At 40.5% G+C, this 16,529-nt stretch overlaps 1 protein-coding gene across 14 annotated transcripts in view; it reads left to right on the plus strand.

The window, feature by feature from the left end:
* FHOD3 (formin homology 2 domain containing 3) overlaps nt 1-16,529 on the plus strand; it is a 373,808-nt gene that overhangs the window by 188,203 nt on the left and 169,076 nt on the right. The window lies entirely within an intron of this gene.

Below are 16,529 nucleotides of genomic sequence, written 5' to 3' on the forward strand. Positions count from 1 at the left end.
ACATATATAGCTGCCTTTAAAAATGTCACTTTGATGTATTTAGCTGCCAAAACTCAAACTGCAAATTGAGGAGTCAGACAAATACAAACATAAGGAGAAGGATCTTGGAAGAACCAGAAATGCAATTTATAGAAAGTGAGGATGCAAATAGTAAGTATGGCTTCATGCAAAGAACTTCAAGATTAGGCTGCAGAAATACCAGCTTTTGGGGGTATGAAAGAAACCAAACCAGTACCACAGAAATTATGTTCTAAGTCAGTAATTGTGCAGTGGTATAAGTGCACTTACATAGTAGCTTCTACCAAAACTAAAAGAATATTGACCACACTGAAACTAGACCACGACACAGGAACATGTGAAAGAAAAAAGACTTTCTTTACAGCTGAAAGAAAAAGTTTCATGGAGAAAAATGGCCATGGATGCTCTCAGAAAATTCTGAGCAAAGTAAAAGTGCTGTATAGGACAGTCTGGCCTTCAGTCTAGTGGCTTGTTCCTTTATCATCTTGGTATTGACCTACTGTGGCTGGATGATGTCTTTGCCCTTCAACTGGTTTTCAGGCAAATATTGAAAATTGAAAACAAGGAAGCCTGATAGGGGTTTACACTACTTGAGCAGTGTAAAGTCTAAGTGGCCTTATTATCTGGATAGCCCCGCAGCTCTTGTGCTCCAGTGACGGATAAGGTCCAGGGCACTAAGCCTCACCGGTGACCCAATGATCTACTGATAACCAGAGAAATCAGTCACATCTGAGTGATCTCACCACACTGTCACATGTATCTTCTTACTGAGATCCCAGTGACATCACCCAAGTATGGATTGAGAAGAATTAAAACTCCCTTTGATTGCTTTTTTTAGTTTTTCTTTTCTTAAAAAAGCCAAACAAACAAACAGGAATGAAACTTTATCTATATGACTAAGGATGCACCCTAATGCATCCAGAATTCAGGGAGATGACGGTGGTCTGTTTCTTGTTGTATTTCTTGGCTCTCAAGAATTCAGTGTCCATGGTCTGAAGTTACAGATTTTTCCGCTGGATTCACAGTGAATGATAAAACAGAGCCTTAGTGACAATATCCACGGCATTATACTAAATAAACTGCAACCTCATCTTGTTGCATTGTTATTAACAAGTGATGACAGCTTGTTGAAAATAAATATGAAACAAATAAAACAACAAAAAGTAACCATGTAGAAATATGTCGTAAAGCTAAAAACCTTTTAGGTATTGGTATTTTCTCCCCTGTTTTGCTGGTGCATGAAGCTGAAGTTTCTCTTTGGGTAGTGTATCCTGGCATCTCTTACAATAGCACGTTTTTTCTGTGTGATGTGGGGTTTATTTCAGAAATTTTGTCTTGATTGTTGTTCAGGAAGTTCAAAGCTTGTTACAACTCCAAGATTATGTCAGCTGGTTTGCAGTTCCAGGAGCCAGTGTGTACTTTCTGAATAGGTCTGCGTGTGCAATGAGATAAAGATAGGTTTGGAAGTACAGTGTAGCCAGACAATCTTATCCAAATACATTGAGGAGGGTGCTGAAAAGAAACATTAAATACGTCATGTAAGAGTGTTTCTGGTATATTATTTTTGGAAGGCTATAGTGATTGGTTGGAATTTTTTTTTGCGAGTGTTGTGTGTATTATTGCAGCGTTGCATTTTACTAAGCCTGGAGTACTGGTGAATAGGTGAAAATCAACTTTACTCAAGATACATCATAGTTAGGACTGAGGTAGTCCCATAAGCTTTAAACTCAAAGTTACAGAGATTTAAAAAACAAACAAAAAAAAAAAACACAAACAAACAAAGAAAAACAAACATCTTTGTCTAGACTTTTTGTGCCTTGCTGCTGTTGTATCCTTGTTTGACAGATCCTTTTGGAGTGGAATATATATTCCTTGTTTTCACTGCATTTAACCTGAATCATAAAGGGGTAGGATTTCTCCTTACTTCCGTGTTCTGGCTGCATTTCTCCAGCACCTTTGGTGTAATTCGCTCTTTTCCTCTTGTGATCCTAACCCGGTTTTCAGGACTTGTGACAGTAAATGGCAGCCTTAGGCACAGCATTGCCTCCTCTGGCTCCGTGTCTCACCCATATGGGGCTGCCCGTCAGCCTGAGTGATTTCTGAGTGTTTCCTGTGAACTTGTTTGCTTACACTCCTCAAGTAATAGCTTTGGACTTAGGAGGGAAAATAGGTTGGAAATATATGTATATGTGTAAGGGTTGTAGGTGGCTCAATGAGTTTCGAGCTACAAGTTGTTTCTTGAGTACAGTGCTTTGCTTTTTCCACAGGTCTGCGTTGTTTCACTAATGTTTCCTGGTTGTGGATTTCTGCTTAGTGGATTTAACTTGGTTCAAGGCAGACCGAGCTGCCAAAAAAAATGACTAAATATGAGTCATGAAAATTTTAGTTACTTTAATGGGTAAGTGAAGAGAAGATAAGTGTAGCTTTTGCGTGCAATACTGAGAAATCCAGATGGTTTATTGTTGAGTGCTAAGGAGTCACTGTAGATTTCTGCTGGGGTTCCCTGAACTAGGGTTGTTTGATAGTACCTTTCCCAGAACATTCCCTTTTGTCAATGTATAGCCTATGGGTCCTAAACCAACAGTAGCCAGGGCTTCTCTTGAGAATTATGCTGTTGAAAGATTAGCTTAGAAAACAGCTTTTGTTCCTCCTTACTTATTAGTTCTTCAGCCCAAATTTATTCTTCTACACTCCTTTTAATTATTATGAATATCTAAAGAAACTGTGTTTTGAGGTTTTCGTTTTTTTTTTTCCCGCGGAGACATGCTTGCTTTCCTTCCTCCCGTTTCCTTTTTTTTTAACTTTTGGTGAGCTTTACTCATAGCACTGAAGTTAAAAGTTCCTTTCCCAGTTGTAATATTGCAGTATGGTGGATGTTGCTTAAAAATTCAAAAAGAAACGGATATGGGTGAAAGATAGATGAAAATGTCTACTGATGAGGATTAATATAAATCTCACTGTAATTTTGAAGATGCTTTGGATATAATTTTGAGCTCTTCTATTTCTTGCACAGAATGAGAAAGCAATACATGACATGCCATGTCTGAGCACCAACTAATTAAATAATTGGTAGAATTATGTCAGTCTTCCTGTTTTCTGTTTATTTAGCCAGTGCTGTTGGGAATTGAGAAAGAAAAACAGCTTTTTAAATTAATAATTATAATTTGGCTGACAACAATAAAAAGTGGAAATAAATCACTGTATAAGTTACTGGTTTTAAAGCAGAAAACAGTTTTGCCATTGGAATTAGGAGGTGCCAAGGTATTTGACAGGATGGTCAAATGTGCACAGGAGCCACCACTTGGTCAGAACCACTGATGAATGCCCAGGCAGGGGTCAGGTTTTCTAAAGTGACAGGCGAACAGCTCAATCACAGACATGTACCAAAGCCACCAGTGGTTAGGCCTATTTATAAAGCCAGAGGCATGTGCTCCCACCTGCACGCCAACTTTAGAACGAAGGGCTGTGCTGCATATTCTGGGAAATCAGATTAAATTCCTGAAGCGACCCAATGCAGGATGGTAGTAGACCATCTGGTTACTGTCTGTCACCAGGACACTGTGTGCCCAAAGATGTCAAGGAGCTAGAGGAAGTTGAAGGTGAGGGTGAGGTTTTGCAAGCAGGCAGTGGAAGCTGCTGCTGATAACCCTTTTGTTCTGAAAGCCAGACATGAAGTTATCAGCGAGCCAGTGGCATTTCTGCATTGAGCCAACTGCTACTGGGAATGCTTGGGGTTTGCAAGTGTACTGTCTTTAACAGGGGGATGATCCATTTCCAGGAATCTGCTGGCTGTTTTAATCAAAAAGAGCCCTCGTTACTACAAGGACACAAATGCTTCCAGTGCTCTTGAACTTTCCTCCCTCTCTCTGATAGATTATGTGGCTTTGGCCTTGTGCATTCAAGGTTAGGTATTACAAAGCCTTTAGCATGGGGAAGCACACTTTTCTGCAGGAAATGCTGGAGTTATGTTGTGTGTCAGGGAGTGAATTGACTGCCTTGAAATCAGTGTTGTGAGTGAGAAGGCTGAATGTTTGTGGGTGAAGATTAAGGGGAAGGCCAACCAAGCAGATACCCTGGTAGGAGTCTGTTATAGACCACCTAGCCAGGATGAAACTACAAAAGTGTTCCGCAAACAACTGGGAGAAGTTTCATGATCGCTTGCCCTTGTTCTCGTGGGGGGCTTCAACCTATCAGATGTCTGCTGGAAGTACAACACAGCAGAGAAGGGACAATCCAGGAGGTTTTTGGAGGGTGTGGAAGATAACTTTCTAACCCAGCTGGTTAGTGAGCCAACTAGGGGAGGTGCCTGGCTAGATTTGCTGTTCACAAACAGAGAAGGACTGGTGGGCGATGTTATGGCTAGAAGCCATCTTGGGTAAAGTGATCACGAAATGATTGAATTTTCTATCCTTGGAGTAGTCAGGAAGAAAGTCAGCAAAACCTCCGCCTTAGACTTCTGGAGGGCTGAGTTTGGCCTGTTTAGGATGCTGGTTGGCAGACTTCCTTGGGAAACCCTACTGAAGGACAAATGGGTCCAGGAAGGCTGGACACTCTTCAGGAATGAAATACTTGAAGGAGGAGCTGGTGGTCCCTATGTGCTGAAAATCAAACCTGTGGATCCTATGTGGTGAAAATCAAGACCGACCCCACCTCATTACAGCCTCCTTTCAGGTATTTGTAGAGAGTGATAAGGTCCTCCCTGACTCTTCTCCAGGCAAACACCCCCAGTTCCCTCAACCCCACCTGTCCTGTGGGGATTTGAGCATCCATATCACATATTTTATGCTGAACATCCGAGTGCAGTTCCCATGAAGGCATTGCAGTTCCCATGAAACCATACCAACAGAATTCCACCTGAAAGTTGTTACACCCACATAGTATGGGGAAGCTCCACATGGGGATACAACCTAGGTCCTTCACCACCACTACCAAAAAAATCCCAACACAAACCCCACCAAACCAAACAAGCTACAGCTGTGTTTGCAGATTAGTAGCAAATTAGTGTCCCTGTGTTAATAAGACCTGTTCATGAGCAGCACTGCTGAGCATCACTGTGATGCAGCCATGCCAGGTCCCTTTGTGAAATGGGCTATGCTGCCAGCTTTCCATCAGTGAGCTTTGTAGGTGCTATTTGTTGTAGTAGGTATTAAAAATAATCAAAAGCCCCACAAAATATACCTCTGCAGAAACCTCAAGATGTGCCTCTTTTTGTGTCTTGAAAAGTGATGGAATGATAAAATACAAATGGATTTAGCATCCTGATTCATGAACTCTTTAGATTAGAAATAATGAGATTACAATACCCTCCATTGTACCAGAAAAAGGGGCTCATTATATTATGATTAATAATATCAACACTAAACCTCCTTTGCTCAGTAGCTGAATCCTCTTTTACTTCTGCAAGTATCTCTTTAAGACTAAACACATTTATTTACTTGTACAAGGGTAGCTGGGAGAGTTTGACCTGGGAAACCATGCAGTTTAAAAAGAGAGGAAATATCCTCTCTATGCTTTTAGTGTTTCCTTTCTCCATTTTTCATCTGCATATTTAAAAAGTCATATTTATTAGACTTGATCTGTATACGAATTACACTGAGCTTCCTACCAACCATAACCTTAAGCATTCCCTTAGTTTATGGAGCAAGCACTGCCCTCCCCTTCCTCCTCTTTTTCCTCCTCCTCCCTCCCTTTTCCCTGGTTGTGATTCTGATCCATGATCCATCTGGAAGCAGACCCAGATGGTCCTCACACACAGCGTTCAGTGCAAGTCCTCCCAGTCTGGGATGGGAATTGGCACTGAAAGAAATTTGAGTTCAAAAGTTTAACTACCCCATAGTAATTTACACATCTACAAATAAACTGAGCTTTTTCTTGCTCTGTGCGTTGTAAGAAATGGCCTTTCATGTTGGGACTGCTCATGAGGAGGATATAGGGTTCTCATGGTCTACATGGAATTCAGGAATAACACCACCATAAAATTATGGATTTCCCTTGTTTTTGAAGCTGACAGAGGCTGGGAGGCTTTGGGTTGTTTTCTGTCTTCATGAAAATGAATCTTCAGGTTTTTTTATGCTTCGTGAAATTCCCATGAAATGTGACACCTCAATCTGTGCAGACCCTGTGTAAAATGAGGAACTGAACCATGAAAAATGTACATCCTTAGCTACTAAGCAAAGAATAAGTACTTGGGAAGTAGTCCCAGGGGCCTTTAAAGCCATTGTGGAAGTTATATGATTTAACTACTCAAACTTCATGAAGTAGTCTTGAAAACAATGTACCGACTCCAACTGGTAGAAGCATTTTACAGAGTTTTTCTGCCTTTTTTGTAGTAATCTTGTAGCCTGAAAGCATTCAAAAACTGATCCATTAGAGGGTGAAAATGTGCATAAAATAAAGATAGTCATAAGCCGGCACAGACATGAACACTTGCACAAAGTATGCGGCTGCTGATGATTTCATTATGAATTACTTGGTTTGAATATATGCACATAAAATACTGTAAAATATGGTTGGAAAATAGCTTGATTATTCTCATTTCAAGAATAGTTGCTTCCACAGTTGTTTGTGATGGTGCTACACAGAGTGCTTTATGCTGATACAGAAGCAGGGAAAATTAAGGACTTTAAAAGAGGAGAGGGGGAGGTAGGGGCAAATGTGTAGGATAATTGGAAAGTGCTGCTGGTTACTTCATGAAGATGACTATTGTGTGGCATAAGGACATGTCAAAAATGAGATTCTTCAACTGTCCTCAGGGTTAATTTCAATACCCAGATATGTATGGATTATTTTAAGTTACATCTTAGCTCTGTCTGTATCTTTTACAAATGTGCATGCATATGCATTTCTGTCAATCATGTTCTTATAGATGCAATAGAAAATGGGAGCAGTGGACTGTAAACTCTTAAAATAGTTCCTTATCATGAGGCAGTGATTTACTTTAAGCCTCTGATTGCTACTGCAGCAGAATGTTAAAAAAACAGACAATCCAAGAATTTAAAAGCTGAGCCATTAAGACTTGTACGTATTAGTACAGTATCCATTATTATACCTATCATAAATGCTGTGTTCGTACATATGTGTCTAAGAACAACAATATTTGTAGGCTGATGACAGGGAGGGATAATCTTAGTGAGCATACAGGAATATTAAAGTTTCTGTTTGCTGCTGTGGAGGGTTCCTGTTTGTCTGCTCCTCTGCATAGCCCTGAGTAGCACATGCCTCTTCGGAAAGAAGTAGCTAATCGCTGCATGTGTACACAGGTTGAATTACAAAAGTTGGAACTCCTTTTTTGCTGCTTTATAAAGAAGTAGAAGGACCAGTTTACTGACTGGCAGTGCAACTTACTTCCTTCCTTCTCTCTTCCTCCACCACTTCCCATATGCAGGGCTGGTCCCACTGACGGTGGTGTTGAAGTGAAGAGAGGGAAATGTGGTCAGGCATCCTCCTACTCCTCTAGTGAACATGCAGGTTGTCAGCAGATGCGCGGACAGGGGTTGAGCAGAGGTGCCATGGAAAAGCAGACAGGTTATTGTGTCTTTCCTCTGCAAGCCGGAGGGAGAAAATATGTGTCTGGGACTCTCTGCCTGCTTAGTGGGGTTTTATCCAATTTTTCTCAAAAAGTGGGGACTAATAAACTGTGAATTTATTATCTGTAACATGATTTCTTTCTCACTATATTTCCAGGCAAGAAGGATTTTTTTCCTTTTTTCAGTGTGTGAGGCATTTCCAACTTTTTCCATTTAAATTCCTGATGCTAAAGCCTGTGCCGTGAAGCTGTGTCCAGCTGCAGATCCCTTGCAAGATGGGACTGCAGGGTTGCACTAGTTGCCAAAAATACAGTACCTCTGTTGTTTAGGGTGGGGGTTTCAGTAATTCATCACTTTGTTTGAAGATTCTTACCAGAGATTTTTGTGAATAGATTTTACTGATGTAGGTACCATGCAAATTAAATCATTTTTTCCCCTTTACCTCTTTTAATTTGTTGACTGAAAGAGAGAGCAAATATTTTTCCCTCTTCTACCCTTGTAAGTACCTTGGTTCCCCCACACACTCTTCTGGAGATGGTGAAAGTGATTTAAAAAAAATAGAGGGTGTGTTCAGGGTATATGGGACAGGGAAGACCACAGGCCTATGGACTTAAGACTATGGCTGGAACGTTTCAGTCCCTCAGGTTGGTGTTTCCAGAAAGCAATTAGTAAGCTACAGGAGTGGTGCAGTGTATTAATGCTGAACTTGCTCAGTAATCGAAAAATCTCTGGATGAAAGACAATATAGAGAGGAGTTTAAGAGTTGCAACTGAGTGACTTCACATTGTATCAGGCCTACAAGGATACATTAAGGAAGGAAAATGGTATATCAGTTACTGAGATATCTCCATAAAGATCTCCCTGCTGCTGGGAAGCCAAGGAGTGTTAACATTCCACAGGACAGATTACTGTTTAAGAGCAGATCCTAAAGGTTGCCTTTAATGAAAGTGTGGGATGGACAGACTTTCTTTTGCAGTTTAGTATTTTTTCTTTTGACATTTCACAGTTCCCTGAAATGGTGTGTCTTTAAAAATACTGCTGTTTACTGCAGGAGTGCCATCAGATGCCTTTGCTGTTACAGATGGACTTGAGTCACTTAAGTGATACTCAGGATTTAGTATATCTATAGTATGTCTTGAGTGGGTTTACTTAAATGACAGGTGAGGTCTTAAAGACTTCAGCCAACACTGGGCAATATCCTGTTTCCTCCTGCTTAATCTCCCTCCTTCTATATGTTATCACCTGCCTAGGTGAAAGTTTTGGTATGAATACACATGGTCGTTTCGATCAAACAATGAATCTAGTCTCTTTCTTCTTGAAGAGGTTGAATAAGCTGTTTTATAGTTAGCTTGATTAAAATTATTTGTCCTTCAGTGATTTTCACTGCAATTGGAAGGGTGGGGAGGGGAGAGGGATGGAATGAAATTAGGAAGAATCACAGAATCATAGAAGAGTTGGGGTTGGAAAGGACCTTAAGATCATCTAGTTCCAACCCTCCTGCCATGGGCAGGGACACCTCACACTAAACCGTATCACTCAAACCCCTGTCAACCTGCTCCTGAACCCAGAGAATATAAACATCTCAGACTACCATTTTCAGTTCTTGGGAATCCTAGTGATGTGACATGCTTATTGCTGCAACTGATAAGCATAGTTAATGCTTATTATAAAAAGCCATGGCACCTTCATGTGTTTAGTGGGTGTAATGGTCCGCTGAATCATGTAGTAGAAGAGCAAAACTTTCTCTTTGATTTTAGAGACATCTCAGGAAGACTAAGCTCCTGTATTTGAAGTCCATGTTATGTACTGTAAATGTCACATTTCCCTAGATCTCTATAGACAAGTAGGAAATAGAATGCATGAAAGAACGTAAGATTAGGAGACAGTTTTCTAGTGATTTATAGAAACAACCATCCCTATGCACATACCTTTTAGCCATGCTGATTCTAAAAAAGCAAGTTGGGAAGGACATTTGGATCACAGAGAACTGGCATGCAACTGTCCTGATATGCTTAGGACTGTCAGGCTACTCAGGACAGGATTTTGCCTGCCACATGGGACTCAGTCAGAAAAGACTCGCGCTATGTGTTTGATTCCACTGGAGCTGAATGACACCTAAAAGCCCTTTGTTTTCAAAGGCTGGCTTTAGTTGCCATTCATTACTGCCATTCATGGATAACAGAATTGTCATTTCAAGGGATTTTAGCTTTATTGCCTTATGTTCCAGAGTTTGAGGATTCCAGGTGAGAGAAAACAAGAGACAAATAGAGAACTTTCAGCTAGTTTATTAGTATAGGAAAACATAGAGAATCTAACAGATACAGTAAAGAATATTTCTAAAGAGTGTATATCTTACCAACCCCAAGGACCCTGTGAAGACGATCAGGAAACCATCTCCGAGAATCATGACGGAGTGAGGTAGCAGGCTCAACCTTAGTGGGCGTCCCAGTGGAGGCATTGCTGACTTGGGTGGTATGAGATTCTGCCTCCACCACATTGCATGAGGCTTGGGCTTTTATACTGACAAAAATGCACGCTCATTCCCGCGCAGGGGGCCAGCCTACATCAGAAGTGGCCAGCAATATCTAGAAAGGTCTCCAAGAGTTGGAGACTTTTCTGGAGCATTTTAAAATGGAACTTTCTTGGCAGGAACCAAAGCTGGACTTTCCGGGGAGCAGTCAAAGCAGGACTTTCCAGAGAGGAGCCAAAGCGGACAAACAGTACTTTTCTATCTGTGTGTGTTTCACCATAGACCATTATCTATTGTTGCTAACACATGCCACCCCATGGTCCATGGTTGGAGACATTTCTAGGTATTGCTGGCCACTTCTTCGGATGTAGGCTGGCCCCCTGCGTGGGAATGAGTGTGCATTTTTGTCAGTATAAAAGCCCATGCCTCATGCAATGTGGTGGAGGCAGAATCTCATACCACCCAAGTCAGCAATGCCTCCACTGGGACGCCCACTAAGGTTGAGCCTTCCACCTCGCACTGTGATGATGATTCTCGGAGCTGGTTTCCTGATCATCATTACATGGTCCTTGGGGTTGGTAAGATAACCAAACATCAGAAGTATCCTTTACTGTATCCTTTACTATCTCTATATTTTCCTATTTTAATAAACTAGTTGTGAGTTCTCTATCTGTCTCTCATTTTCTCTCACCTAGAATCCTCGATCTCTGGAGCACCTTGGCTGAGCTAAGACCTTAGTAGGTCTTTTGGGAAAGAAAACCTGAATCCTGTTCACTAATCCATGCCAACAAAGCCAGCTTTTGGCCAACAGAACTGTAGAGCATGTCTGTCCAAACCTGACGTAACAGCTGTGCGGTCGGATTTGCCACCTAGAGCCAAAGTCATTGATGTTGTGGCCCATGGTTGGCCAAGTACCATGGACAGGGGCAGCTCTGTGACGACCTGTACAGGGCAGCATTGTTGAAGGTCTTGTAAGGCTGCCCAGTTAGTGCCAAATCAGTTATTATTAATAACATGTAAAATAGATAAACCCTCTTAAGCTTCTTCTCACAGGCATTCCAGATTCAGTCATTGCGTGCAATTGGTCCAGGGCTATTCAAGGCCCTTAAAATTCTGCCTAATAGATAAAGAAAACTACTCCAGCCTGAAACTTTGAGAAAGTCTTCAGGTGTTCATGGAGTCTTCTCCAAGAATGTTTCCCACTTTGTGCTGAGAAAACCCATTTGAATACCTTTCTGTGTTGAATGAGTTTCAGGAAGTCATGGTCTGCACTTTTCATATGATACTTCATTTGACCAGAGTGATGCTGTGATCTTAAGCAGCCTTGTCCCCAAGTGGTAATAGAACTTCATGTGAGCTGACTTGTAGCTGAAACATTGGCATGCTTCTTCCAGATGTGTAACAGAATGTATTACTTAGTTATAGCCAGAGTATGCAGGTCGCTGTTTGGCTGAGGTTACCCATAGATAAGAAAGTTCTTGGAAGCATGCACTTGCAAAGGTTGTGATTAAAAAAAAAACAAAATTGGGGGTTTGTGGGTTTGTTTTGCTGGGTTTTTTTGGTTGGTTTGTTTATTTGCTTGGGGGGGGGGGGGGCTATCCTAAAATATTTCACTAACAGCAGTTGATATCATCTGCTTTCTTCAGACAAGACTAAGTGCAGAAAAAAAAGAAAAATATGATGCATTTGGGTCAGGAAAATAGTATTAACTTGAAAGGCTGAAGCTTCTTATTCCTATTGCACTATAAGGATATGGAAGTGTACTGATACCAATGCTGAAGGTGCTTAAAGAACTTCAAGGTTACTCTCAAGGATATTTAATTTCTTGGTATGTGGACAGTGTGAATAAGGCAGCACGTGTTCTGGCCTTGATTTATGTGTTCTTGCCCTATTCCCCACTTGTACTGTCAGGGGATAAAAGAAGTGTTATGGCTTCTCCGTTCTTTGTGCATGATGTAGTAAAGAGCCATGCACTAAGTCATGGTGGATCCAGGGGAAATGATCCATACTTGAGCACCGCTTCAGCACTGTAATCAGTGCACAGCTTCTGGTACGCTGCCAGAAAAAGTTATTTCTCCCCAGGCTTATTGGATGGGCATGACAATTCTGATGTTGGCCTTTGAATTAAACATATGTATGAATTAGGGTGAAAGTAAGTTCCTGGGAAACTTATTCATAGCTAGGTTTTCCCTTTGTTCCTATGTCATGTAATTTTGCATTTACTGGAATCATTGAATTTACCATTTGAATTCTAGAAATAAAGTTATTTTTTGAACATTTTTGTCTGTATATTGGTGCATTACCCAGGTGTTCAGGAGTGCATTGATTCAGCATGTGTTCTCAGCAGCAGGTTTTCTACCTGCAAGACTGAGGGGGAGACCATGATGAACACTGATGCTCTGAAGTTGTAAAACAAGCTTGAATAACTTTGTGTTATTAGAAATAAAACATACAGCTTTATTTGCACTTGCAGACTCATTTCTGCACATCAGAGGTATAATAGTTTTCAGTTTTACTCTGCAGTCAAAAGACCAGGAAACTTGGAGAAGATTCTCAGCTAATGACATCACTCCAGACCTGAAGCTGTAGTTAAAACAGGAACAGATTTCTGTGGAGTACGGGAACTGCTTTTTAGCAGGGGATGGTGTGAGAAGGTTCTTTCTGAATGCGAATGTCCCTTGAAACAGCTGCTGCTGTTGCTGAATAGAGCCATGATGTGTGTTCATCATGACTGAACAGGCGCAGCTCTCTCTTTAAATGTTGTAAACCAGGATGGTTCTTACCAGCAGGAATTTGTGAAATTTTATTTCAAACTAAGTTAAGACCTGAGGGGCTTGGCTGCACTTTTGTTTATTGTGCTGACACAAATAGGAGTTAACTCTTGACATAGGTGTGAAACAGACAAATTGGGTCCAGAGCTCTTAAATAATAAAAAATGGAAGTCTCTTTCATGGTTATTTGCTGTCACTTGTAATGTTCAAGAAAACAAAACCACAGTAATCATGAAAATTATGCTAATATTGAAAATGTAATCTTTATTTTTTTCCTGCATGCTTGTATGGACATTTACTGGCCTTTTTTAATTCCAATGCACTATTTTCATTCTCTTGAAACATGAGAGCTTTGGAAAAGTTCATTAAAAATATTCATGGTAATGCAGTGCTGCTTTAGTTGAAGAACTCATTTTTCAACAATGTTCTTTCACGTTTATTTATAAGTTTAAAAAGTCTTAAGATTAAAACAGCTGATTGCTGGATTATCCTGTGAGAATCACAAACACATTACTGTACATCATGAAATGCCAGTAGATGTCTTGCTATATGCTTCCTATAAGACACATAGGACTATGATTTCTCTACATACAGTGATATGGGGGGACATTTCTACTTTTCCCCATACGGGTATGTTCCCAACAAAAAATACATTGTGTTTGAAGGCTTTTTTATATGCTCTAATAACTTTAAAGAATTTTAGATCTATGTTCTTGCTGCTAAAGAAGAAAATTGCATTTATTTTTGGAATTTTTTTTTCTTGTGTTCTTTTCCCAGTCGAATGAAATTCAAAATGCTCTCAGTTGGAGAAAATAAATTTTCAATTTTTAATTTCTTCTCCTTGATTCACATCATCTTTACGTCACCATTACTGCCAGCAGATAACATCCAGCAAATCAGAATTCTAAGACAGCTTTGCTTTTACAGAGGAATATTCTGACTGTAACAGGTGTTAAGCATTCCTTTGGCATAACTTTGCCAAAGCTATTCTAAGCTATTATATATGTCTGTCAGTTAAAAGATGTTTCTGTTGCCTCTGCTCTAGCTAGAAGTAGTTAAGAAAAGCATTGCTTTCCTGTTCCAAAACAAAACCCAGAACAAAACACCAGACCCTCCCTGCCCTTGTGCGCTATTGCTGTTTGTTCACATATCCCACAGCATTCACATCTTTGGTCTGGAACGTGGAGTTGGTCTGGGTTAAAATCTGACGGTTGCTTATTTTTGGTACGTCAGTTGGACTTTCAGTTCTTGATCCAGTTATTCATGGGCATGTATAAACAGCTGTGAGAGCACAAGGGTAAGCAGCTCACTTGAGCCAGGAGAGAGCCATCACCTTGCAGTGGTGGTGGTGTCTTTTTCAAAGTGTGAGTGAATTTTTTGCTCCAGTGACTGGACTGAAACAACTTTGTTTTCTTCTCACTTTTACTGGTCTGTTAGTTGTTCTTAACCAAGACGGTTTTGACTCCAGCTGTTTCAGTTTGACCACGGGTCAGATCTTGCATTATTATATTTAAATATGTTGGAGTTTGGGATTTTTTCTCTAAGTTTGTGGTCAAAATTGTATCTTCACAATGTTTTCTCGAACATGCATGGAGAAGACTTCAGGGCTGAGTTGGAGAGAGCTGGGAAGTGACCTGGAGAGCCCTGTTTGCTGTTGCTCCAGAAGAGATGACGGAGAGCAGCCGATGGTTGCTACTGCTAATCACATCCGCCAGTAATAGCTACCACCCTTTCAGCCTTGCCTCTTCATTTTGTTGCAACAGTCCAAACCAATTGGGGTTGTTTTAGCACAGGGAAGCAACAAGCTATGGCTGTTTAACTCCTCTAAGTCAAACTCTATTGTTTTAGGAAAGTGCTTGTAGAATGGGTGTGTGCTTTCACTATGTTTCAGAAGATGCCACTGGTTTTATTAGACACTGGGTAGAAAAAGGGAAGATAGGAGAATGTCTAAGTTAATGTGGTGTTTTTTTTTCTTTTATTTGGAGAAAAAGGTAGAGATGAAATATTCATGCTATTCAACATTGCACACCTAGTTTAGCTAAATGAAGAAGCTAACTTCCCTAGGGGCATTGCATGACTGATAGACCGAGACTTCTCAAGAGAGCCCTGCAAAGTCCAGGTTTATATTCACCTACTTTAGGAGACTAGGTACTGTTGTGCCTAAAGCCAGCTGATACTTAAAGAGACAAGTGCTGGAAACAAAGTGTGGAATTCCTCTAGAGCATGCCAGAAAACCTGTAAATGCTTTCAAAATTATGGCACAATGCAAAATAGGCATAGTATTTGTATTAGAGTGTGTCAGAGAGAGAGGAAGAGGTCGATACCCACAGGAATTCATTTACCTTTTCTTAAGAACTCATATATGAAGCAGGATTAAAATTTTTACGGGAATGCTTTTCTGCATCAGACTAAACTGGAATAGTTCAAAACTTATTAATGTGTGTTATGAGACACAGATTACAATGTCTCAGTCATTTGCCATTTAATTCTTCTGTGTAATTTATTCAGAATCAGTGGTATTTGAATGGAGTTTTATTGGTGAAGATAAAGGAAAGTTGACACCCTTTCTTTGAATCCAGTTTTACTCAGGTGGTTGAGATGTAAAATATAGAGAGAAGCTCTTTAATGCATTACAGATGTTGGCTGGGAAAAAAGGCAAAATTCCCTTCCCACCATCCTGATTGCCATGCTTAACCAATCCTGTCCCTTCAGAGAGGTTCCACCTGTGTTCCCTTTGCCTCCTAAGAAACAGAGGTTTTGTTATCTCCTGGGAATTCCTAATTCAGTGGAGGGTCCATTGGTTCCTGCCTTTTATTTGAAACAAAATCCTGTGGTTTTGTTTTGGAGCTTAGTGCAACTAGCACTGTACTGTACTGGCGCAGAGTTGTGCAATATTTCTCCAAGGTTATGTGTATGACTGGTGTTCTTTGAGTTACAGTTCCTGGTTTTTAGGTCTCAAAATAAGGCTCTTACTTTGATAATCTTTTTTACCCCTTAAACAGAAAGTGAATTATAAAAATGGCAGCTGAAAAACTTCAGACTTTTCTTTCGTATTGCCCTTCAAATAAAAGAACCAGATTGAATTACCCTGAAATTAAAATTGTGTTTATTAGTACTCTATTCTTGTTACCCTCTATCCTGCCACGCTGCCTCCTTCCAATGAGACAGGACTCCAGCTTTCCAGCACTGAGTGCTAATAAGTCATGTAGACTGCAGTGAGCAACCGTCACTTGATATCTCATGTTGCGAGATTAACAGCAGATTCATGTGGCATCTGGAGTACTTAAGTGAAAGTTGGCCTTAATTAACTGGATTGTCCCTTTCATTAGTAAAAACAACAAGTAGAAGAGGGCTGGTCTTTGCAAATTAATGTAGATTGAGATTTTTCATCATGGGCTTGACCTCAAAACACTGGGGCACCCTTACCAGGCCTGTGAAGGTGTGACAGTGCCTCTCTTTTGTCAGTGCTGTCAGTGAGATTTATTTGCATGTACTTTGATGTGGTTTCTTATAATGTCAGCCTCTTCTGGTGTTCTAGTTAATTTGTGTCCTTAATCAATGAAGATTCTGTCTCATGGATGGGAAGAGGTAATTTAGGACCATGGCTGTGACCTCCAATGGAAGAACCTGCTTCCTTGATATGTGCAAGGGATGGGGGGTGTGGGGGGTGTGGGTGAAGTGGCCATAAGCTAATAACTGCTGGAAATTGTCCAAAGGAAAGGGCTGTCCTTCTTCAGCAGGAAA

The sequence above is a fragment of the Pezoporus occidentalis genome, unplaced genomic scaffold (assembly GCF_034315485.1).
Source record: "Pezoporus occidentalis ecotype Australia unplaced genomic scaffold, CSIRO_AGI_Poc_V1 ctg15, whole genome shotgun sequence".
NCBI classification, from domain to species: domain Eukaryota; kingdom Metazoa; phylum Chordata; class Aves; order Psittaciformes; family Psittacidae; genus Pezoporus; species Pezoporus occidentalis.